At 40.1% G+C, this 25504-nt stretch overlaps 1 long non-coding RNA gene across 1 annotated transcript in view; it reads right to left on the bottom strand.

Annotated features, from left to right (window-relative positions):
* Window positions 1-25504, bottom strand: part of LOC119482707 — a 307476-nt gene that overhangs the window by 32553 nt on the left and 249419 nt on the right. The gene's annotated exons all lie outside the window — the stretch shown is intronic.

Below are 25504 nucleotides of genomic sequence, written 5' to 3'. Positions count from 1 at the left end.
TTGAAGTATGCGCTTTCAGAAGCAAAGCTGTGTGGATGGTTGGTTGTACAAAGTGTCCCACTTTGACCCCAGAAATGTCAGTTTGCACGCTGTTCCTCAGCAACAGTCAACATTGGTTTCTTTTAGCCATGACCACGACCTTTCTCTAACAGTTTCCATACTGTTTTCTACAAACAATCAACGTAGTTTTTCCTCAAACCGTCATCTTTCTCTAACCATAACAAAGCAGTTGCCCGACCTTAAACCATGGAGCAGATCAGAAAGAGCTCAAAGAGTCCGACTTTGACAAAGGAAACTGTTGTTCACATCCCGATTCCTGCACAGTCAACGCTGGTTTCTTTTAATCATGACCACGATATTAACGCAACCGTAACCGAGTAGTTTTAGTTGTCTAACTCAATCAGAGCTTAGAGGTGGCGGGTCAGAAAACACTCACATGAATCATTGTTTGAATGGTCAAATGGGTCGTTTTAGAAGGCAAAGATGAAGATTTGTTGGATGCGTGTTTAGGTAATGATTGTGCCTCGTATTTTCTTTCTTATTTAAGGTGTACAGAGGAGAAAAAAGAAGAAATTTGGGACATTTGACCTGGTGATCAATCAGTAGCTGAACATGGTGTGTGTCTCCCCATAACAGCAGACGATGCTGAAGTTGATTTACTCTCCGTTCAGAAATCCCACTGCCTCTCTCTCTCTCTCTCCTCGTTTCTCTTCTTTCCCCTCAACATTTCTCATCTCCTCTCCTAGATGGAATTCACAAAGTGATTTTCTCCTCGTTCCTCTAAATCTCTTGATCACTTTAATTTTTTGCTAGGCTGCTTCATCGGTGTCCTGGGAAAGAGAAAAGAGGAGGAAAGGGAAGAGCAGACGGGGCGAGAGACTGCGAAGGAGGCTGGGTGAGTGCGGAGAGAGAGAGAGAGGGAGAGTGGTATAGAGTTAAGGCTTTATCAGTGAGTGCCCTGAGGTATGTGGGGACGCTGCTGAATCCAGAGAGATTAGGGGAAAAATGCAGCACATGGCAGTAAGGGGCTTACGCCACAGCTTGTATTAGTTCAGGTGAAAAGAGTATTGCTTTTACATAAAACTGGACAAATCCAGCTACAATGCATTTCCCGTTGGACCACAATGGGGCCCTCTATCTGTGGACCTCACCTCCTGTCCCCCGGGTTCCCCAAAGCTCCTCTATCTAAACAGGAGTAGAGACTGAGGGAAGGAGGAGAAAACACAGATGGACAGGGGAGAGAGGAGAAGATATGGCGCCGCACCAAACTTCATTTTCAGAGTTCACCGGGAAGCCGGTTTGTCAGGAGATGGCGAGGGCGTAATTTCCACCGGGGACGAGGCGGGATCATGTCCACTTCACTTTTCAAAATCCTACTTTTGTCCCCACCTGACTTCGGTTTAATTTACTCCCACAAGTCTTCCTACTGTCCAGCTGCCACAATCACAATGAGAGTTAGTATAAATGGTGAAATCATAGATTATAAAAATCAAAACAGGATTGAAATAGTCTAAAAAATAATGAACAAATTTGAATTTATTTCCAATCTACTTCTACTTTGCCGTTTTTTTGGACCACTGTTAACACACTGTCAGTAAAGCGCTGCACTTCCTTTATGTTTTTTTCACATTAAAGGCGGGCAAGGAAAGGGAGACAAGGATTGTGCTTTATGAGCTGCTGGAAGACCTTTAATGTGAAAGATCAGAGCAGGAAGTATGCTTAGCTAGATCTCCTTAATTTGTGCTGGCAACAATTTACAGTCCTTGGTACAAGTACTTAAGTACTGTACTGTACTTAAGTACAATTTTGAGGTAATTGTACTTTACTACTGTATTTCCATTTTATGCTACCCACCACATTTTGGAAGCGAATAATGTACTTTTTACATATTTGATATCCTTGCAGATTTAGATTATTACTACAAAATCAAAATTAACTAATAAATGAATATATATTATCATAAGTTAAACTACTCAGCAGTATATAAAGTAATTAAAATGAGCTCCACATTTACCAGCTGCAGCATTAAAGTGATGAACACATTAATGCATCAGAAATTATAATCCAGTCATATAATCGATATTGTTCTGAAATGGGCCTAATACTTCTGGTATTTTAAGTATATTTTGATGCTAATACTTTTGTACTTTACCTCAGTAAGATTTTGAATGCAGGACTTTTACTTATATTTTTAATATTACTTTTACTTAAAGGTGCAGTGTGTAGGACCTGGCGGCATCTAGCGGTGAGGTTGCAGATTGCAACTAACTGCAACTTGGTGTGCCAAATGCGTAGAAGAATTACGGTGGCCGACCATAGACTATATATAAGAAGTGGAGGTAGTCACTGTAACATCACCGATTGGTTTGTGGACTACGGTTTTGAAGCCTTGAGAACGTCATTTTGGCCGTCACCATCTTGGTTTTTTGGAACCAGAAGTGACAAGAGCGTTGTTACAATGAATGAATGTTACAATTAACTTTCATGAACTGAAAACACACTGTGAAAGGGTTAAAGTTGTAAGACGAAAACACAGACAGCTCCCATCAGACAACGCTGTGGTAGCGACCTTTCAATCACAAGGTAGTCCGCCCTAAAGCATCCCCTGCTTTATGGTCTATTTGACTCTAAATGGGACCATAATTTACTAAATGAACATCATGCTGTATTGAAGAAGACTTGAAACTAGCGATTGAGACCATAAACTCATGCTTACAATGTTTAATGAGGTAATACATCAAGTGAGAAGTAGGCTCATTTACTCATAGACTTCTATACAATCAGACTTCTTTTTGCAACCAGAGGAGTCGCCCCCTGCTGGCTGTTAGAAAGAATGCAGGTTTAAGGCACTTCAGCATTGGCTTCACTTCTACTGTTCTGTACCTGAACCTAACACTTGGCAGATAAAGTTATGAAGCTACAGAGGAATGAAGTTTTACTATAAACTGTGAAAGACGTAGGGTTAAATGGGCATAAATCAGAGTTATAAAGAGACTGCGGAGAGGTAGAGCAGGTTTGACGGAGAGATTCAAGATGAATGCACTGAAGTGACGGAGCAAAAGGTCTCATCCTTCTCTTTGGGCGGCAGCTAAATGCTTCACTGAGACACTGAAGTCTCCCATTCTACTTTCACTGGGACTTTTATCTAAATCTTCTGTTCCTGAGGTGCGTTTATCAGCCAACTTTTTTCATCTTGAAATATAGGTTGAGGGGAGCTTGGCCTGCACACTTCTTTATCTTCCACCTGTCATGTACAGTAAGCCCAGGTAACAATGGCGCCTTACATTACATTACACGCCCGCTCTGTATTCACGCCATCCAGTCAGACATCCAAAGCGGCTCCGACACCCCTCCCACCCTCGCCATTATTGGCAGAACAATACCCTCAAAAAAAGCCAAGTTGGTCACAAAAAGAGAGAAGGGGGCTGTATCTGCGATGGCGCTTAACATCAATTTGTGACACGATTAATCAATTTGGACCCGTCTCTCGGTGTCTCGTCACTGTCGTCGCTCTTTAAATAAAGAGCGCTGGCTGTTTGAATGAGCCGGGGCTCATCGCGATATGGCGCAGGTTAAGTAGGAGGCGCATGTTTTAGGATAGCGCCCCGCCGCTCCCTCTCGTCCTGAAACACTTAGCTGGTGATTAGCATAAGCTGATAGCGCTATCAGGAGCGTGCCATTGAGGTGACCCTGAAGCCCCACATCCCCCCTTCCTCCTCCACCACCACCACCACCACCAACACCCATCCTACCCCCTCCACCACCTCCTCCTTTGTCCCTCTGAGAAGGTCTTATCGGGGATGTACAGGGCCTCTGTAGCCTCCTGGGGAGATGATGGAGGGAGGAGGCAGAGGTGGGTACTGTAGGGAAGGAGGATGTGGGGGTTGGATGGGAAAAGATGAGAAAGAGGGGGGCGGGGGGGTGATCCCGTTGTTGAACGCTCTGTGTCTTTGGATGTGTCCTCTAATGTTTTCATTGCCTTTTGAATGATAATATTAAATAATAAACTTTATTTCTGGAGCACTTTTTTAAAAATGCAGTAACAGAGTTGCTTTAAAAATCACAAACAGATAAAAGCAAATCATAGCGCTGCCCCCTCTTAGTCGATTAGTCGACTAATCGGTCGTTTTGGTCTCAGTCGACTCAGATTTCTTCAGTTGATTAGTCGTCTTTTATGCTTTTTTTTCAGGCTGAATGACTTATTTCCAAGAAACTTCTGAGCACATCTCTGGTAAACATGAGATTTAAAGTGTGATTCGTTGTGGAGAAACTCAGTTTTACAGATCTGACGATTAAATCAACTAATCGATTAGTCAACAAAATCCTATACTAAGTGTTAATCGACTAAGAATTTATTTGGTCGAGGACAGCCCAATTAAAAACGGATAGGCAGAAAAGAAAAATCTCAATCATAAAATATATTTATTTGAACTTAGGCCTCATTTTTGAGATTTTGGTTATCATTTCTTTAAGGTAATGATGCACTTCAGTTGATATTGATATAGAATATGAGCAGAAGGGACATTTAACTGTTTGCTGTGGTAATTTGATTAGTACAAAAGAAAGTGGCGATTGTTGTTAGTTGTTATGGTGACAACATGTCAGTGGAGCCGTAAAGTGTGTTGCTTTGACGCTAAGCCGGCAGCCGACGTGGTCACAGAGCTGAATCAATGTCTGTTGAGGTCAATTCATACTTTCTTTCTTACAGTGATCACTTGTAAAAAGGGACAGCCGGAATGGACACACACACACACACTAGACGCCGACGCTGTTGTTTTACACGTCTTGCTGGCATGAGTGAGTTCACAACTTTCCGCAAGTCAGTTTATACGGAAGTTAGGTTAGGCCACTACAACGGTTGCAATGGCAACTGCACACATAAAAATGGTGGCAACTCTGACCATCCTGCTATGTTGATTTGAATGGTAATGTCTATTCTACTCGTATTCTATTTCTATAGTTGATATTGTGCTTTTGCAATTAACAAATAAATAAGCACTGCTGTCAGTTTGACTAACATCTGGGTTTGTTTACAACCTGTCTGAGTGCTCGTGTTTCTTTCCCCTTTGGACTTCTTCAGCATGTGTTCCCATCAATTAACTTAGAGAGTAATATGTTATAATGGTTAGAAACAATGGCCAATCATATGGAAATAAAATCCAGGTTGTAATAAACTGGATTTACCTGAACGACCAGGAAAACTCTTCATCTCTCAGCCTCTGTGCATGTCTTCCTCTCCTCAGCTCAAAAGTCTGACAGTTTATTTCAAACTTAACAAAACAAACCCGAAATGAAAAGTTGATTCACCCAAATTTCTGCCTTCTTATATTCATGTTACCTATTTCAGGAGGCGTCCGCGTCTCCACCAGCGGCCTCTAAATCAACTCCTACGATACCTCGGCGAGACTTTTTTTTTGTGTGTGTTGTGAGAAAAAGTATGATGAAACCACGAAACAATACTCGCGCATAAGCATGAACGTGGCGACACATTTCTTGAAGGTAAGCAATTTCCATGCACGTTAAGAGCTTAGCATCGACGCAGCACTATTCATATCAGTTTACCATTATGATGCAAATGATAACAGTGGCGCCTGGCTCCCTCTTTTCTTCTGCACTTTTACTATGAACAACACGGGCACATTATAGTACGGATGCACACCTACATTACCGTGCGCACACAGACACACACACATGATCAAATTCACCCAGCTCCATTGCTTATCCCCTTTGTTTGAGCTGATTGGATCTGTGGCGATCACATGTTTACCCAGAGCGCTATCTCTTTGAGAAACGTCCGTCACGGGTAGCGGAGAGTAACGTTCGTCTCTTTTTGTGTTTTCCTTTTATTTTGGAGACGGGCACGCACACACGGTCTTTATGTATATATGCTAATAGGCTGGCTAACACGGTTTCACACTGTTTGTTTCTGAAAATGATGCAACTTGCCAGACATCCGTTTTTCTGCTGATGTTCACATTTTCTTTTTTTCCCTCTCTTTCTCAGGGCGGGCATTTTAGAGAGAGAGAGAGAGAGAGAGAGCAAAGGGAGGATGATGAAGAGGGGAGGAGGAGGAAGGGGAAGGGGCGAGGGGAGGCGTGTGTTCAAAATCCACAAAGGTTTTGTAATAAATGCATCGACGACAATAAAAACAAAAACATTAAAGGGAGAAAAGACGTGTTTCTGTGTTAAACAATTAGTGCTGCAGCATTAGAGCCGATCAGGAAGAGACAAAAGCTCGGCAGCAGCAGGGGTTTACCCCAGACACAAAGACACAAAGACAGATGCTCTGCAGCCCAGCCAAGCTACACTACCACACTAGCTTCCACTGGAGCTGTAGGAACCACAACATCCACCATCCAACTGTCTGTAGGGCTGTAATATATAGGGTCAGAATAGTAACACTTTGATACATCCGTCTACATGATCTGCTCTCAGAAGCTCAGTAATCAACGGGCTGTATGTGTTAAAGTATATAATAGTATTGATATGTCAACCTATACTTCTTAAACTATGACTAACTGACGGATTTCTTTCTTGTCTATGAAAAAGTGTTGAGTTACGAGGAAATGTGTTTATATTATAAACATGATATTGCTTCACTAAATCGTAAAAGAGATAACACACAACAAAGCACCCTGATGTACAAAAATAACAGGGCCCATTTTTGTCAACTTTCACTTTACATTTAGAGAGTATTATGGAGGTTTAATACAGTTGTAAACTCATGTTTACAATGTTTACTGAAGTAATGAATCAAGTGAGAAGTAGGCTCATTTTCTCATAGACTTCTATACAATCGGAGGTTGGAGTATACGCTCCAAAATGATCTTAGATCACGTTCACATACAATGAAACTATTGAATTACGTTTTGAAGGAAACATATTTCTCAGTTTCTGCTGTCGTGTGGTGCTTCTTGCTGCGCGTTGCGCTATCAGGGCCACCATAGTATTTGATTTAGTGAAACTGTTGACCAAATACATATATGAGGTGTCCAGATATGATTTAAGTGAACAACTGCCAGCCAATCAGAAACAAATATGTTCCAATGGCTATGGTAAAAGAAACAAAGAAATAGAAAAGTGAAGTTTTATTTAGCTTAAAGCTACTTAAAGTGGCAGTAGGCAGTATATTTTTGGCATCATTGGGCAAAAAGTCCATAATAACCTTTTAGCATATTGTTGTATTCAAGTGTTCTGAGAGAAAACTAGACTTTTGCACCTCCTCATGGTTCAGTTTTCAGGCTTTAAAAAATCTAGCCCGTGACGGGAGACTTTGACCAATCACAGGTAATTTCATTGCGAGAGTGTTCCTATTGGAACATGTGACCAGAACTTCTTTCACCAGATTGTCACAAACTTTCTCATTTTACAGCTAAACAGTACATTACAAGATGATTCTGAAAACATTTGAGGCGAGAAATAGGCATTACAGTAACAGAATATTGATTCATATTTGATCAGCGCGGCCTAGTTTGACCGTTTGGTCGGAGTTCGCAAGTGATTGACAGCCGGCTCTCGTAGACAGCAGCTGGACAGCGGACCTCAGATCAGCTCTTACTGCTTGTTTTCCTCCGGTCTGTGAAATCTTGCAGATGCCGTTAGGAGCACCGGAGGACACCGGAGGACACCAGAGGACACAGAGGAACATGATTTGATTCAGGTTACCTGTTTCATGTACTACTGTCACGTTTTATAAAATAACTTTTTTTAATCATATTTGCTCCAATCTCGCCTACTTCAGCTTTAATATAAAACAATTTACTGGGCCAGTTCAGTCCTTGTCCATGTTTGACAAATAAAACAATTACAGAGCGGTCAGACTGCAAAGTCTGCAACAAAACCTGCGTCACCCCTCACACATAATGGCCTCATCTTTGTTACTTGCTGGTTAATTTAAACAAGTACATGAATTTTGGCTTATCTGTCTTTGCAATTTCTGCAGGGCGAGACACCACTCACGTTTAGGTGAGTTTGTTATTTGGGGTGAACCGGCCCTTTAACTAGTTCCACCTCTCATTGAAGAGCTTCCGGCTGTTATAATTACCTCAAGTTCAGTGTCTACAATAGTTCAGAATTACATGAAAATTAAAGGATGTTGGTCGTAAAACTCCCGCAGCCTGTGTGGTCACACTCTCCTTTCAGCTCCATGTATACTGTGTGAGTGTGTGTGTGTGTGTGTGTATGTGTGTGTGTGTGGGCCCCCCCTCTGGTGGCGTCTACTCTGTACATTCGACTCAATGGCTCCAGTGTTCATATGTGTGTGTGTCTGCATGTGTGTGTATGACTGCGGCACTTAACCCTGTGACCGGTTGTGGAATGAGCTCCACTGAAATCACCGCAGAGCCCCCCCCCCACCCACCAAACGGCACCGGCTCGGTGTGTGTTACCACCCCAAGAGAGGCAGACACACCAAACACACACATGTAGACGCTCACACACACAAGCTCTCTGTGTGTGTGTCGTCCAGCGGCGAGATGGTGACGGCGTAAAGCTGCGTGTTTAGACTCTGCCGTCTTTGTTCCTCCCTGATGGAGCCTCCTTCTACCTGCATATGAGGGAGGAAGTCTCCGCTGTTTCCACTTTAAAGCCAGGAAGTGTTTGATTTCCTCAGTTTCCTCCACTACTAAAAGCCCATTTCATCTTTTCCTCCCCAAAACCGCAGAGTGACACAACACTATTATTCCCTCAATCTGCTCCCGCTCTCTGATGCTCTTTGATTCAGCAGGCAGGCCGTTTTCTTTCTGTCACACACTTGTTGCACGTCTACAACAGAATCACCTGCTGCAATGTCTGATGTGTCTAATGAAGCTAAACGGAGGCGGCATGTGCACTGAGGGTGACACAGGTGTAGGGTGAAGGGTAGATTTATATAAGGAGATAACATTGGCCTTTTATAGTCATTGTTGTCCATTGTTGGATGATGATTTCCTCACTGCAAGTTCATTAAAAATGCCTAAATCAAGAAACACTTGTTTACTTAACCTTAAAGATACAGTCTGTGATCCAAATGCAAACACAAGCTCAACAACCGAAAGCAGCAATGATCCCAAGACACACACACATTTGGACAGTTTTAATGTTATATATTGTATTGTATCTGTTTTTTGTTATTGGTAATATTACTGTTTTGTGTATTCTACAAATAGTTTATCATTTGTACTTTGATGCTTTGACAAAAACATTTTTTTTTAACTTTCATGTCAATAAAGCCATTAAACTGAATTGACGCTAATTAGACAGAAACTAAATTTGTTAGTAATGTTTCCTGATGCTGCAACAGGTTTGTTAATGTTGGCAATTAAGAAGCACACAAATTGCTTATTTTCTATTGTATTATACACCAGTTTCTTTTTCTGTAAAAAAACAGAAATAGTTAAACAGCACAGTTCTTGTTGTGTAAATGTTTTTTTTAATCAAATTTGCACCTGGTTTTAGAATTGGGCAACATTAGGATGCTGTGAGGTGATATAAATGTATCTGTTGTCATAGATTTTGCACTGAAGTCCATATCAGCACGACTTCTTTATTGCAATACTGCATTTATAATATTTTTTTTGCATCAATGTGACAAAGTACTTTGTTTTGTTAAGTATTTGATTAGCTAGATTAGTAAAAAAACATATATTTCTTTCTGGTTATTTTAGCCATAAATCGTTTCTTGTAGAGAATGTATCACAATATACAGTATATCAGTGTCATGATATAACATTAAATACACTGTAAGAGGATATTTACATAAACCTCTCTAGAGCTGCAACGATTAATGAATCTGTTGTCAACTATTAAATTAAGTGCCAACTATTTTGATAATCTATTAATCAGTTTGAATATTTAATATTTAAGAAACAAAAGTCAGACTTCTCTGATTGCAGCTTCTTAAATGAGAATATTTTCTGGCATTTTATAGACCAAAGAACTAATCGATTAATCGAGACAATAATCAACAGATATTTAAAAAAATATAAATATATAATATAATATTGGAATATATACCACTATACTATCCCTTTTTATCTTCCGCCTTCAAAAACACCTGAAGGATGACGAACTAAGTAGGTATCAGACTTCCGTGTCTTCACTCCTCAAAACAGATCTCCATTGATGCCATGCCGTCATTAGCCCCACCCTCCGACCTCCAGCTTCATGAGGTCACGGGGTCAACTCCTCAACAGGCCGACCCCCCCACAGCTCCCCCTCTCTGCAGATGATGGGTGCTTATCAGCCGGCGGTGGGTCAGAGAGCTGTCAGCCGCACTGAGCTGACGCTTTACGTGAGTGTTATGTATGTATTTGAGTAAACCGATACGTGTGTGCGTGATGTTTGAGGTGGCGAGAGAGGACGTTGTCGCTCAGATAAGACATAAAAAATGAGTCGGCCATCTGAGACCGGCCAGTTACAGCAGAGGTCGTGTAGGGTCAGCGCCACGGCAACAGTGGCAGTCTGCCACACCTCCTGTGAGGGGCTCATGTTAGTATGTGGCCTGTCAATCACGTGGTTACCTGGCAGCCACAGACGGGATGCTGGGACATACAGTACAGAGTCAGCCCACTGATTTCACTTGCTGTTGACATAATCTGTTATTTCTGGATGATCCAATCTAGAGAAGAGAGTTTTGATGTATGTAACAGAACAAAAAAAGTTTATAATAAAGACAAAATATTCAGCTTTCCTTCATCTGTTTCACTAGAAAGTGTTTTCTCTTCCAGGAGAAATCCAATCCTGCAGTCTGTGTAATAAAAGAGCGCGCTTTCTGCAGAGAGGACGTCTCTCTGACTGGCAAAGGAAAAGGCGAGTCGGTCTATAAAGTAAGACTGTTGAAAAACTACATCATAATGCTGCTGTTCCCTGAGCAGCAGCTACATTCACATGACACAACACGGTCTATTTAAAGGATAATGATGGTTTATTACAACTTGGATGTTATGTTCATAATTTTGGCAATGATTCCTGTCAGTAGTAATAACATTATGCGTTAATTGCAGAGATCTGGAGGCCACAACACTTAAAATATATCTAAGGGACAAATACGCAAATTAAATATACAGATCCATGCATGTAGCTGCTGCATTACAAAGCTAAAAACTACCAACCATCCTGAATTTCACCCTGCTAAATGTTTATATAGGGTGAGGATTTTATAGGGTGCTAATGTAGCTACTAACTACTGCCACTGACCAGAAGTCACTGCACATCACAAGCTGAAACTTCAACATACTAATGTATTGCAAAGCTGAGTATAATCTTCGCACTATGGGCCTGGAATAAAACTTGAAATACATGTCTCTTTTTAGCCTCCCCGTACCGTTTTGGCCTCTTCGGCGTCTTTCAAGATCTCCAAACTCCTGATTTTCTGCAAGCTGAGCTCTGAGTACTTCATCTCCTGATCTGTTTGTAACTACTCACATCTTTGTTTCTCCAAGTATTTCTATCAATTTCTCACCCATGCAGTATCTTGTACTCAGTGGTGGAAGTACTTTTACCCAAGTACTGTACTTAAGTACAATATTGATTATACAGTACTTGTAACTTTACTTAAGTATTTCTATTTTAGCTTCTTTATAGTCTACACCACCGCATTTTGGAGGCAAATATTGTAATTTTTTACTCCACTACATTTATTAGTTACTTTAAAGACGTAGATTATTAATGCAAAACATGAATCAAGTAATGCCAACCATGTTTTCTTTACATTAAGAAATATTATTGTTAAAAAGCAATTCCTAAATTGAAAATAGTCCAGGTTTAAGGTTACATGGTATATTCTATATTTCTACTGTTGGTACCATTAACAATACGTACTTGTTTACAATACTAAAGCGTGCTGCATAAATTTCAGAAGTGGCAGACAAAAAAATTGAGCGGCCGGTAGAACCCCTGATATAAAGTAATTCAAATTAGCCCCATAACATTAAAGTGATGTACACATTCACGCATCACTAATTATAATCCAGTTAATACAATATATACGATTCCGAAATGGGCCATTCTAAATAATCACTACTTTAATTTAAGTATGATTTTGAATGTAATACTTTTACTTATGACAGAGTATTTTTACAATGTAGTATTGCCACTTTTACTTAATTAAAAGATGTGAATACTTCTTCCACCACTGGTTGTACAATACACAATATAATGTGATATTACAGTATATACGTACGGCTAACACTGAGCAACAAACTTCTGACTCATTTGAATAAAGCCATCATGCCTAATTCAATTGTATTTGTCACTTAGAAATATTTTCTGTATCGTAAACTCTTTTATTGTGAATTCTGAAACATTCTTAATATATTTTGCCATCCAACTGGCTGCATGTGGCTGAATTTCCGCCTCCAAATTGTCCCAAAAAGTATTATTAAGACACTCTGAGTTGTGAACTTGCTGTGTGCAGATGACACTATTATTGCACTGATATTTCTCAGCCTAATGAAATCTGCTCTGCCTCGCACCGATGGAACACACTGTTAACTTTGATCTCACAATTAAGTCTCCATGAACAGCTAATAAAGCATAATCTGCTCTGTATCTGCGTGTCTGCGCCGGCAGCACAGAAAGCCTTTTAGCATATCTCTGCCGCGGCTTCTTGACTGACATTCTGTTGCTCTGGGCTGAAAACAGTGACTTATTTTTATCACGCCCCAGATAATACAATCAAGTATTAAGGAGTTAAAAATCAAACCGGATCTGCATCGGTTGAGTGGCAGATGAGTGGCAGATGCCTGTGGGGCTTCTAGTTATTCAGGCTCTGTCTCCTTTTTCATCCATCTTCTACTTTTCAGTAGACAGGTTGACATCCCTGAATACAAAATACTTTTGTTGCAATCTCCTCAACAGAGGTTGTTCCCGTATTGTAGCCGGGGCTGTTTGGATATTTTCCAATCTTTCGTTCACTGAACACAGCAATGTACTCATGATCACTCGTGGACTCTTGGTGCCCCATGTTCGAACAAACTGCAGCAAAAGTGCACTCTTGGATGCCGCTTTCTGGTAGATAAAACATGATAAAATGTCCTCTAGGGTGCCCTTCCAGTGGAGAAAACATGATAAATTGCCCTTTGGGTGCCCTTCCAGTGGAGAAAACATGATAAAGTGTCCTCTAGGTTGCCCTTCCAGTAGAGAAAACATGATAAAATGTCCTCTAGGGTGCCCTTCCAGTGGAGAAAACATGATAAATTGCCCTTTGGGTGCCCTTCAAGTGGAGAAAACATGATAAAATGTCCTCTAGGTTGCCCTTCCAGTAGAGAAAACGTGATTAAGTTTCCTCTAGGGTGCCCTTCCAGTAGAGAAATCGTGATAAATTGCCCTTTGGGTGCCCTTTCAGTGGACAAAACATAATATATTGCACTTTGGGTGCCCTTCCGGTGGAGAAAACATGATAAAGTGCACTTTGGGTGCCCTTCAAGTGGAGAAAACATGATAAAGTGTCCTCTAGGTTGCCCTTCCAGTAGAGAAAACATGATAAAATGTCCTCTAGGGTGCCCTTCCAGTAAAGAAAGCATGATAAATTGCCCTTTGGGTGCCCTTCCAGTGGAGAAAACATGATAAAGTGTCCTCTAGGTTGCCCTTCCAGTAGAGAAAACATGATAAAATGTCCTCTAGGGTGCCCTTCCAGTGGAGAAAACATGATAAATTGCCCTTTGGGTGCCCTTCAAGTGGAGAAAACATGATAAAATGTCCTCTAGGTTGCCCTTCCAGTAGAGAAAACGTGATTAAGTTTCCTCTAGGGTGCCCTTCCAGTAGAGAAATCGTGATAAATTGCCCTTTGGGTGCCCTTTCAGTGGACAAAACATAATATATTGCACTTTGGGTGCCCTTCCGGTGGAGAAAACATGATAAAGTGCACTTTGGGTGCCCTTCAAGTGGAGAAAACATGATAAAGTGTCCTCTAGGGTGCCCTTCCAGTAGAGAAAACGTGATTAAGTGCCCTTTATAGTGTCTTTAAATGAAGAAAACATGATGAAGTGCCCTCTTGGGTGCCCTTCCAGTGGAGAAAACACGATAAAGTGTCCTATAGGTTGCCCTTCCAGTGAAAAAAGCGTGATAAAGTGCCCTCTAGGGTGCCCTTCCAGTAGAGAAAGTGTGATAAAGTGCCCTCTATAGTGTCTTTAAATGAAGAAAACATGATGAAGTGTCCTCTAGGGTGCCCTTCCAGTAGAGAAAACCTGATGAAGTGCCCTCTAGGGTGCCCTTAAAATGGAGAAATCATTCCCCATTGCATGCAGCTGGTGCCCTTTTTTTTATTTTTTCCGCCCCTCCCCGTCAGACAGCTTGAATCCGCCACTGCTCATGATGTCACCTCTCTCTTGATAGCTCTCATAACCTTTTCATACATTTGGCTGTAATGTCCCTACACTTAATGATGGGGCCAGAACAATCTGAGATTTCTGCTCTATGATAAGACCAATCAAAGGAAAATTGTGGCCTTTTTATTTTTGCAATCTGTTCCCGTTTCCTTCGGGGAAAAAAATGACACAGGCGCGAGCAGACAGACGGTAGCAGTTTGCCGCTGTATGTTGGAGAATTGATAAGGAATGTTTTCCACATGAGTATTTTCCTCTCATGCTGCGAGAACTTGGGCCAAATCTGTTAAGCCATTTGTACATTTGTGTGCTGATGTATATGTGTGATATGTATATAAACTATACAATTACAGCAATCGTTCACATACAGTTTATCTTTCCAACCTCGAATATGCTTCTCGTTTTCATCATCAAACAGTTTTAAAAAGCCATCCTTCATCAAGAGGAAGAGTTGCCACAGGAACGCCACAGTGCCTCGCCGACGAGGTTAAAAGGTAACACTCCAATCAAGTCCTCATTGTCACAAAAACAACATCACTTTCTCTGTCGTCCAACCTCACACTTTTCATCTTACACCTGTTGTTTTGGTTGGAAGAAATACTTTGAGGTCGGGGAGATCTAACAATAACATAATCTGTTTTCATGGATAACAGTTAGTGATGGATATGTTATTGAAGGAAGAGAAGCAGATAAGATTATAGCGTCTAATGAGCAGCGGCCTGAGTACATCTACTGGGACCTGTACGTCAGAAGACATGGTTTTATGTTTGAATGTCGTGTAATGTGGTAGAATATGCGAGAATTGCAATATTTTTTGGGAATTATTTATGAGGTTATCTACAATCTCAGTGGCTCCTGCCTGCTATGAATAATGTCTTAATATGTTTCAGTTGGCTTTCAGAAAGGTTTGATTCTTTTTGTTTAGCCGCTATCTTTGATCATGAATAATCCTCCGAGGGGTTCTCGCAGGACAAAACGTGACCTCAAGAAGAAAGAAAAAAAGGTAAAGTATTCAGAATTTCTGCTTTAAATACTATTTAATTCACAGCTAATGAAATCTAAATTGAATTTGCTTCTAGAATAAAGTTATTTGTAGGCAGAAACCCAAACACTTGGCTACTAGTGGTCAAAAACAGACCAGTTAAAGTTCCTTCTTGTCCTCGGAAACAACATGTTGACAGAATTTTCTCAACTCAAGGTCCCCTTACTGACCTTTTCCAGAACTTTCAACTGCATCTCAAGGCTATCTGAGAAAGCTGTAGAAGAAAAAGCAAAAAAAGTGGGTGTTTTGTCTGAAAATTAGAGGGTAATTCAACATTAAATAACTACGCAGTGTTTTTAAAATTGCATAATGTTATAACTTACAGCCCAATGTGTGCATGCTCATTCTTTTATGCTGTTAGACAAAATAAGGACGTAATTTTAATATTCAAATGGGTCTTTTAAACCTAATTGGAAGGTAAAATTCAATAATTGGAATAATTACATAAAACTCTGGACCAATCTCCATACAATAATGATCAAAATAGACAGTGAATAAAGCTTAAATCCGTTGTTGTGTGCAAGTAGTAGGGCTGTCCTCGACCTAAGAAATTCTTAGTTGACTAACACTTGTACGAGTTTGTCGACAGATCTGTAAAACTGAGTTTCTCCACAAAGAATCACACAAAAGCACCGCTTTAAATCTTGTGTTTACCAGAGATGTGCTCATAAGTTTCTTGGAAAAAAGTCATTCAGCATGAAAAAAGACTAATTGACTAAAGAAATCTTATAAGACCAAAACAACCGATGAGTCGACTAATCGATTGTAGCATGTATTTCAACATATCATCATTAGAAACTGACATAAATTACATCAATAATTGGATACAGCATGATTTGATAACATGTTAATGATAATAATGTGAGGTCACAGAAAGCAGCCATTCAAAATCTGGCGTCTGTTCTCTTTGATAAAAGTAATAAATGTTCTTCTAAAAGTTCAAACTGCATAATAGACCCATTTTTCCTTCAACAATCTGTAACTCACAGTTTCATTCTGCTTACTCTTGAAACAATATCCCGACCTTTCATCAGATGTGTTGACTGCGTCAGACTCCGTTTTCGCCTGAGAGCAACTCTTCTATCTGCTCCGCCCGTGGATCTTCTCTCTCCTTTATCAATTTCTTTTTAAACATCAGCTTTTCAAAAGCTGTTGGGGATGTGATGTGAAAGGAGGGCAGTTTGAATATTCTCAAAGCTTTTTTCCTTTTAAAGACGGGCCTAAAGCATCATCTGCAATTACACTATTCGTTGTCAAATATGTTTGCATATTCAATATGAAAAAAAAAAAAAAAACCTGCTGGATGTGGCTTAATTTAAGCAGCCTCATAGGCGACATGCAAACTCTTCAACAATGTGCTGGAGAGAGATACCTTATTAGCCTTATTATCATTACTCCTCCTGATCACTCTCCTCCACCAGATTGTTGTCCTTCACCTAACTTTCCTCTTTATCATGTAGACACAGACCAAATAAACTCTGCAGACGCCCGTGGCTCTCCGCTGAGAAACAAAGTTGGTCGGTTGTGAAAATAAAATTATGAGACCACTGATGCCAGGACTGACTGAGGAGTGGGCTATGTTCTGACAGGTGTGGTGTCGAAGTCAACCGAAAGGCAAAGATGTTTCTGAATTAATGAGGCCAGGTGATGGAGAGAAGGAGCCAACACTCCCGCCTGCAGTTTACTGGAGGCCTGGTGTGCTTCTTATTTAAATAACTGCCCTTGATCTTGCTGATCACTAGGCTATAGGCTACTTAATTAAAACTAACAAGCAGTGCATTAACACCCTGCCGGCACGCTGACACCGTCAACCTGCTTGTGTGTAAGCAGCACCTCGGGGAGACGGTGCACGATTCCAGATGCAGGTAGAGTTGATTTAAAATGCCAAAAAGAAAGATGGCAGGTTTGTGCAGCCTGATTGAAAGCAAAGACATGTGTGTAATATATGTGTGTGTGTTTGGTGCCCTCAGAATAAAGGCAACATGCCCGTCTAAAGGAAGGCCAGCCTTGAGCTTTATAGACGCTTTGATCAGAAAGGCCGGTTCATCTTTACCTTCTCATGGACGCCATCACTGGATGCTGATGCATCGGTCTCTCTAAAGAGACACCAAGGAAATAAAGTGGATGGAAACATGTAACATGTCAGTTTTACCATGCTTAAAGGGTAACTTTGGTATTTTTCAACCCTATTGTCACATGTTTTTGTATCTAAGTGACTAATGGGGACAATACTTTTTGAAATTGGTTCAGCATTGAGGAAGAACGATGCAGACGGCAGCCACTAAACGGGCTGTAATGTAATCATTTGGGGCAACCTGGTACCGTCAGTTTACATCCACTAAAAGTGCTAGTTTTTGCCACTGACAGGCTCAGATTTGAAGTGTCTGACAACATTATCGAAAGGAGCCTACAGAGAAATGAAACGTTTTTTTTTTTACTGCTTGATCTGGGCTGTGTGTTGTTGTGTGTTTCGCTCAGAGAAGTCTTTTTCTGAAAAACTAGACTTCTGCACCTCCTCATGGCTCTGTTTTCAGGCTTTAAAAAATCTAGACTTTGACCAATCACAGGTCATTTCAGAGAGAGAGAGAGCGTTCCTATTGGCTGTGATCCGGCTGGTGGGCGGTGCTTAGTATTTCCACAACAGATCTCAACATGTCGGCCGGGTTATAAACTCTCTCATTTTACAGCTAAACAGAACGCTACAACATGTTTCTGGAAACATTTGAGGTGAGAAATAGGCATTACAGTAACAGAATATTGATTCATATTTGATCAGCGCTGCCTAGTTTGACCGTTTGATTGGAGTTTGCATGTGATTGACAGCTACTCAGAGACGGCAGGCTCCAGATCAGCTCTGATTGGTTGTTTTCCTCCGGTCTGTGAAATCTTGCAGATGCTGTTAGGAGCACTGGAGGACACCAGAGGACACCAGAGGACACCAGAGGACACAGAGGCACATGATTTTTTTCAGATTGCCTGTCTCATGCACTAATGTCAGGATATAGTGACCGTTTTATAAAAATAACTTATTTTTAATCATATTTTCTCCATTTCTACCCACTGCAGCTTTAAGGATAACACAATTAAGGTAAAGGAAACTTATTTCCATTGTGGTCCTCTAGATTAGCCGAGAACCTAACAAATTATACAAAGTTGTGAAGCAGAACTTTTTTCTTCTTTCCTGCCTCATTATTCATCTCACGGCCCCCCAGATTTTTCCTGAGGTCCTGTTAAGGGGCCCCAAGCCTTAGGTTGGAAACCACTAGTTTAAACTACTTTCATAAACTGACATATATAATAACACATCAGTCACAGGGGCCATCTTTTTCTGCCGAACGAGTGCTTTTTATACTTTAAATACTGATAATACTACTACTTAAGATGTAGTATTTTAAATGCAGGACCTTTACTTGTATTTAATGATTTGCACATCTGGATATTGGTACTTTTTCTTAAGAAAAGGGGTGTGCGTACTTCTTCCACAGAGTAAGGAGGAGTGATGCCCCTCCTGAGTAAAGTAACTAGTAATCTGTTTCCTTCAGAGTAATGAGCCCCTCCACTGTGTTTGTGAATGACTTTGTGACGACCTCTGTTGCAAATGTCCCCCCCCCCACCACCCCTCCCTCATTCGCAGAAAATGGAAATGGCTTAGCACTATCACCGTTGCCCTGGCAACCATCTGAGTCCCCCATCTCGTGGTGGAGAAATGAGTTCTGAACAGGCTCGAGAGAGGCAGGGATTAAACATGATCCCGCGGACGGACTGTCAATCAAAAGCACAACTCTACAACCTCCTTCCACTCATAAAAAAAACAAAACAACACACTGCAACCTAAAAGGTGTGCTTTTATTATGAATCATCTGTCAGAAAATAAAGGAAATTACACTGATAATGAATCCTGGTGCTGTTTGTAAGCTATTAAAGCAGCAGCAGAAGCAGAGAACTAAAAACAAATCCGTTATCCTGCAGCGGATTTAGTGGTGGTCGTTATATTCCAATGCCAAGAGGCGATGGATTAATTTAATTAGCCTGGTGAAGATTAATGACAATGCATAGGCCTTCTGTAGATAAGGCTATACACTGGGTTATTTTCAACACGGCCGTGTGTCTAATTTGGGAAAGTGGGGAGTGTGGTAAAATTAGTATAGTGTGGATTTTTTTATAACCTTGGCTTTGCATTTATCTGTGGAGATAAATCTGAATGATGAGGTTCAGTAGCATCACACTGAATTCACTTCCTTTAAGGGATGTTTTCTTCTGAAATACAGGCTAATTGTTGTTTATTTGCATCATTGGACCACAACATCACAGAGGAACAGAGTTTGCAGTTATTAAAGAATACGTGTCTTATAGCAACACAATGATATACAGTATATATTGGGCTGAAAAGGTGCAACAAACGTGTGTTTATGCACCATATGATCAGCTTTAGTGCTTCATCTTCAGCTCAACATCTATCTTCTTAAACGTATGGCATTAATGGCTGTGTATAATATGTTTATTTTACAATATTAGTATACAATATCAGTACAGAAGAGAGTGCTGCAGCCTTGCTGGTTTTATATTCAACATGAAATGATGGCTAACATCAACCCAATCATGTCCTCATCACATGAACGCAAACACTTGATGTGTTTTAATGTTGTGAAATCTTGTTGCTGATGGTGTTCTTGTTGTTGTTGTAAAGTGAATATGTAACGTTACTGTCTTGTAATTGTGCTAACAACAAAACAAAAACAAATAAACATACATGTCTTTTGCTATTGATGTACTAAAACCTGAAAAGACTGAAAGTTTGTGAGGTTATGGTCATTGTAGACTCACAACAGCATTATTAACTCTTTTCAGAATTCATTATAGTGGTGTTACTGTCAGGGTCTGCTTAAGGCCATGTAGGCGGTCGCCCAGAGCGCCACCTTCTGGGGGGAGCTGGTCACCCTCCAAAACAACACAAAATAAAATAAAAAATAAGTAAATAAATAAATAAATAAATAAATAGATAAATAGATAAATAGATAAATAGATAAATAGATAAAAATACCGGTGGGCGCCCTTCCTCATTTTCTGCATTGATGTAACAAATGAACAAGTAACTAAATAAAGAAAGACAGAAATACACTTTTCACCTCTGTGGGGGCTCCAAATCCAAATTTTGCCTCAGGGCACCAAAAGGGCTGGAGAGGGCCCTGGTTACTGTAACTTGTAGTCACCAGTGATGCAATAAGAAACCACCAGTATAAATACACTTCAAATGTATCCTCAACTCTGTTCATTTTAATGTCATAATTGCACATTATTGCTTCTTATTTTGATTGTTTATTATATTATTTATGTCTCAAACTGGGCTGTAAATTCAGTAAATAGTGCTGCAAACTCTCCACATTGACAAGGCGTGATCAATTATTAAAAAAGGATAAAAAACTTAAAAAAGAAAATCTTTCAGTAAAGCCAAAGACTGGGGTTGGGTAACTGGAATAAGATTTATGTACGTAACATATTAATTTCTGTTTTAATTATTATTATTTTTTATTATTTACTTGCATAATCATTTGATGGTATACTATATTTGCTGTCAAGACTGACCATTTTATTAATATATAATGTTTGTTATAATTGGGAAAACCCTATTGTTAAAAAAAGAAAGAAAACCTTTCTTTTCAAATAAAGCTTCATATTTGCCTGATGATGGTGTCTGTTTTTTAAATATGAATGATGACAGCTAAATTCACACGCTGAAAATAAAGAATCCCTGCTCTCCTGCAGAAGTAATCCCATTACAGTAACGCAGTACTGGTGGTGCCAGGCTGGCACAGAGAGAGAGGAGAGAGAGAGAAAGAGAGAGAAAGAGAGGGAGCAGGAGGGCGGGGAGAGTGAGACCCCCATGCAATTTGATATTTGCCTCTTTGACAGTCATTTAAAGGGGATCTGGAGAACCCGATAGCCGGGGACTTACACCCCTCCAAAGGCTTTCGGGACACTTTAGCCCGGCTCGGCTCGGCCCCGCAGCGCCAGAGAGTCGCCAGGCAGGGTGTAAACGTTAAATGTTAGCTATTTGTTCCGTGGATTGCGAGGAAAATCAAGCCTTCATTCATTCTTTCTTTTTGTGTGTGCGTGTGTGTGTGTGTGTGTGTGGAAACCCTCCTCCCACTCCGGTTCCCCCCCCATCTCTCCTCTTTCTTTTCCAGACTCCACAAACAGTCATTGACTAAAGCAGCTTAGGGAGTCTCCTAATAACGCATTAAAAGCAAGTTTATACAGAGAAAAAGAGAGAGGAAAAAGGAAAATATTTTGTAATTGCTGAGACTGTACAGACAAAAGAGTCCTGACGCAGGAGGTTATCTGCTTATGTTGGCGGTTCCTTATCAGTTGGATAAATATTTGTATATCATGGCCAACTGGGGACTCTGCACAACCCGTCTGACGTGTTGTTGTGATTGCTGCAACACAGGTGATCTACAGTGAGATAGCTATACTGTAGTGGAAGCAGCAGCAGCAGTGTGGGAGGTTAAGATGCTCCTGCAAAAAGCTAATTTCTTTCAATTATGAGGTTAAAAGAGTGTGTTTTGATGCTCATTAAATTGGAGAGTACATTCCCCTGCAGATAACAGGCAGGTTGCATTGTGCTGGTGTCTCCTGGGAGGACTGGATGTTTGTCCCCCCCAACTCCCCAGCCTCGCATCTCATTAAGCTCCACATCTCTATCTTGCAGCATCATATATGTGGCCCTGTGAAATATTTTCTGTCACAGGGACTATTTTGGAGAACCCCTTTAAGCAACAACCGACGTGATCTGGTTGTTGTTCTTTTTATATGAAACCCCTCACTGGACTCCCAGTGGCCACCCAGTCCAGGATTATTCTGCTGCAGCCAGGAAAAGAGGAGGAGGAGGAGGAGGAGGAAGAGGGAGGGCTTGCTGCCTGTAAGTGTCCATCCCCGGTTTATTTGACATGGCAGTGTCCCTGGGTATAAAAACCAGATAAACATCTGGCGGCGTTGCCAGGACATTGGGAAAATGAGGGATTGGAGGGAGAGAGAGAGGCAGTGAAAGAACACAAAATCATAATGAGAAGAAAGATGGGCAGGGAGAGAGAGAGAGAGAGAGATGCTGATCAGCTAATTACAGCTGCAAATAAAATGCAAATTTATCCTGGCACGGTGAGCATGCACAAGTTTAAACATAGCGCCATCCAAAAAATTCAGAGCTGCAGCAGGCACTGTGCCAATGACGACTTCCAAACAAAGAATGATTATCCAATAATAATAATAATAATATATAAAATATTATTATATTAGCTGCTGCACATTGCATCCTGGTGGTTAATAATAATAATAACAATAATATATAAAATATTATTATATTAGCTGCTGCACATTGCATCCTGGTGGTTAATAATAATAATAATAATAATAATAATATATAAAATGTTATTATATTAGCTGCTGCACATTGCATCCTGGTGGTTAATAATAATAATAATAATAATAATAATATATAAAATATTATTACATTAGCTGCTGCTCATTGCATCCTGGTGGTTAATAATAATAATAATAATATATAAAATATTATTATATTAGCTGCTGCACATTGCATCCTGGTGGTTAATAATAATAATAAAAAAAAGATGGCACACTTCCCAACAACACATGATCATCCACAATCCAACAATTACAGTTCCCCTTCACTGTATAGCCTCCCTCCACCTTATAGTGATTAATGATACATCAGCACCCAAAGATTAATCATGGAAAATTAAAAAAAAAAAAAAGAAATCTTGGAGGTACTCATGAGAACTCGATCAGGTGGGCTCTGGATGGAGAGGAGGTGGTGGAAACGAATTAGCTCCATCGAATCTTTTTAGATGCAAATATTTTGTTATCTCCACTTTGCTGCACTGTTTTTCAGTGTTTATGATTAATTATCTCTTCTTGGTGAAAAATAAATCATGCGAAATTAGGATCTAGCTGACTCCACCGGGCGTATAAGCAGCGATGGCAGGTCGATGCTGTTAATTTCAGGTTGAAATTGACACACTAATTATAGCTGCAGAGTGCTGCTGGAACACTAGCAGGCAAGATTATACCTCTGTGCTTCTATTTTTTTTTTTTTATCAGATCCCCCCCCTTATATTTTACCAATTAAAAATCGTAAAGGCATTTCATTGCCCCAGGATAAAAAAAAAAAAAAAAAAAAAAAAGCAGCCTCTCTCCTAACATGGCCATCACTTTCCCCCATCAGATTCATTGTGATGTATTAGATGCAATAAATTATCCCATGTAACAAAACATGGCGAGCTGAAAGGCTGATAATCTGCAGAGGGGAGATAAGGATTCATTATTCCAAATCATTATGAATCCAGCGTTTGGCTGTGACTTCTTTCTTAATCAGCTTCTGTGATCCTGGATACGTGAAGGGAGCAGATAAGAGCAGAGTCGTTTATAATTCTCCACCACCTCGGCCTAATATTTTAAAATAAAATCGGCAGGGAGAAAAAAAAAAAAAAAAAACAGCACATTGGCTTAACGTTTTTGGAGAGAGGGTTGCACTAGAATAATAAAACACATTGAGAAAAAAATAAATAAGTAAATAGATAATACGTGGCCCCATACATTTTTTGGAGGTGTTTTGTCTCAAATTAAGGTCATCTTATTCGACATTTACAGCGAGGAATCGTGTAGGCAGGGAGATATATACTGCAGCATTTATTCCACATTTTGGAGTGGGATGTGTCTAATAAAATTTAGGGCTATAAAAGACGGTGACCGTAAATGATTTACTCCGTTTAAATGCACTAAACGGGTGCAGAAAAGCCCCGGTAGTGCAAAGAGGTGGCTTATACAGATAAATGATGCTGCAGCTCGGTTTCAAAACTGCAAAAATGAACTCTTAAAATAAAAAAAAAGGTGGTGTATTTAATCAGAATATAAAAGGTGACATTGTGGCAACTCTTTTTCTATATCTGCTGGGGAGATTCTAAATAGAATGTGCGTCAAAATTCTACATTCGATTTTACGCACGCGGGAAAAAGAGGAGTGACTCCCGTTCTAGAACGGTTCGAGGAGCGCAAAACGGACACTATAGTATAAACCTCTAATAATGTGACACAGTGTGTTCTAGAAGGTATAACACCATTTACAGTCTCCGTTTATAATTAAGACTCCACAAAAATCTGCACCCTCCTCCTTTCCAAAATAAATTATTTTATACCCCTTTAGAAATTAAAAAAAACATTTTCCCCCCTTTATTTATTTGTATTCCAAAACACCAAATTGATTCTCCCTCATAATTAATCTTTTTTTATTACACCAATAATATGCTTTAATCATCTGCAGCATAAATAACCGTTTTCTATCAAAGCAAATCAGTATGCGCATTTATTTATCACCTTTTATACATTGAAATGGAAGAGCTAATAATTCAACCCCCAAAATAAGCAGATTATTAAATCATTTACTATCTGGATTTGTTATTTTCTTTGCAAATTCTATTTAGATGTTGAAATACTAATTCCACAAATGAAAAGCTCCACTGAATTATTCATTGGTTTATTATAAAAAAAAAAAGGCACATTTTGGCTGTATTCGTATAGTTTGCGCCAATTATCTTTAATTTATTACCTTAATTGAATTCCCCAAAGATAGATTTGGGTGTGATCAGTTTACAATTCTCCTCCGAAGAGTCAAGAGAGATACCAAGCCTGCAGCATCCTCCCTCTCCTCCTCTCTCCTCTCCTCTCTCTTCTCCTCAGTGCATTTCACAGAGAGAAGGATCGGATTTGCTTGGTGCTCCTTTCAATGAACCATGGTGTCAATAAGCAGGCTATAGCAGGCCTCTCTGGGTTAGTGCATGTGGAAAGCTTTTTGCCTTTTTCAGAACAAACTAGCCACAATGCAGCTCCATAGCTCCAGATCCCATATTGCTATATGGACAAGATTTCACATTTTGTTTGCTTACACATTGTTCAAATGTAGCTCTAATTGCAGCAGCAGCAGCAGCAGCAGCAGCTATATGGCTTCATCTGTCCTTTGTGGCAGCAGAGGAGAGAAAAAAGGCTCCTCTTCCAGCACAAAAGGAGGTGCAACATTGTGTGTGTCACGGAGAGACAGAAATATCTGCAGAAGAGGCACCATTTCTTATTAGTTGGCTATATACATGATA

The sequence above is a fragment of the Sebastes umbrosus genome, chromosome 23 (assembly GCF_015220745.1).
Source record: "Sebastes umbrosus isolate fSebUmb1 chromosome 23, fSebUmb1.pri, whole genome shotgun sequence".
NCBI classification, from domain to species: domain Eukaryota; kingdom Metazoa; phylum Chordata; class Actinopteri; order Perciformes; family Sebastidae; genus Sebastes; species Sebastes umbrosus.
The sequence above is the reverse complement of the archived record's forward strand: the minus strand, read 5'-3'. Positions and strand labels throughout refer to the sequence as shown.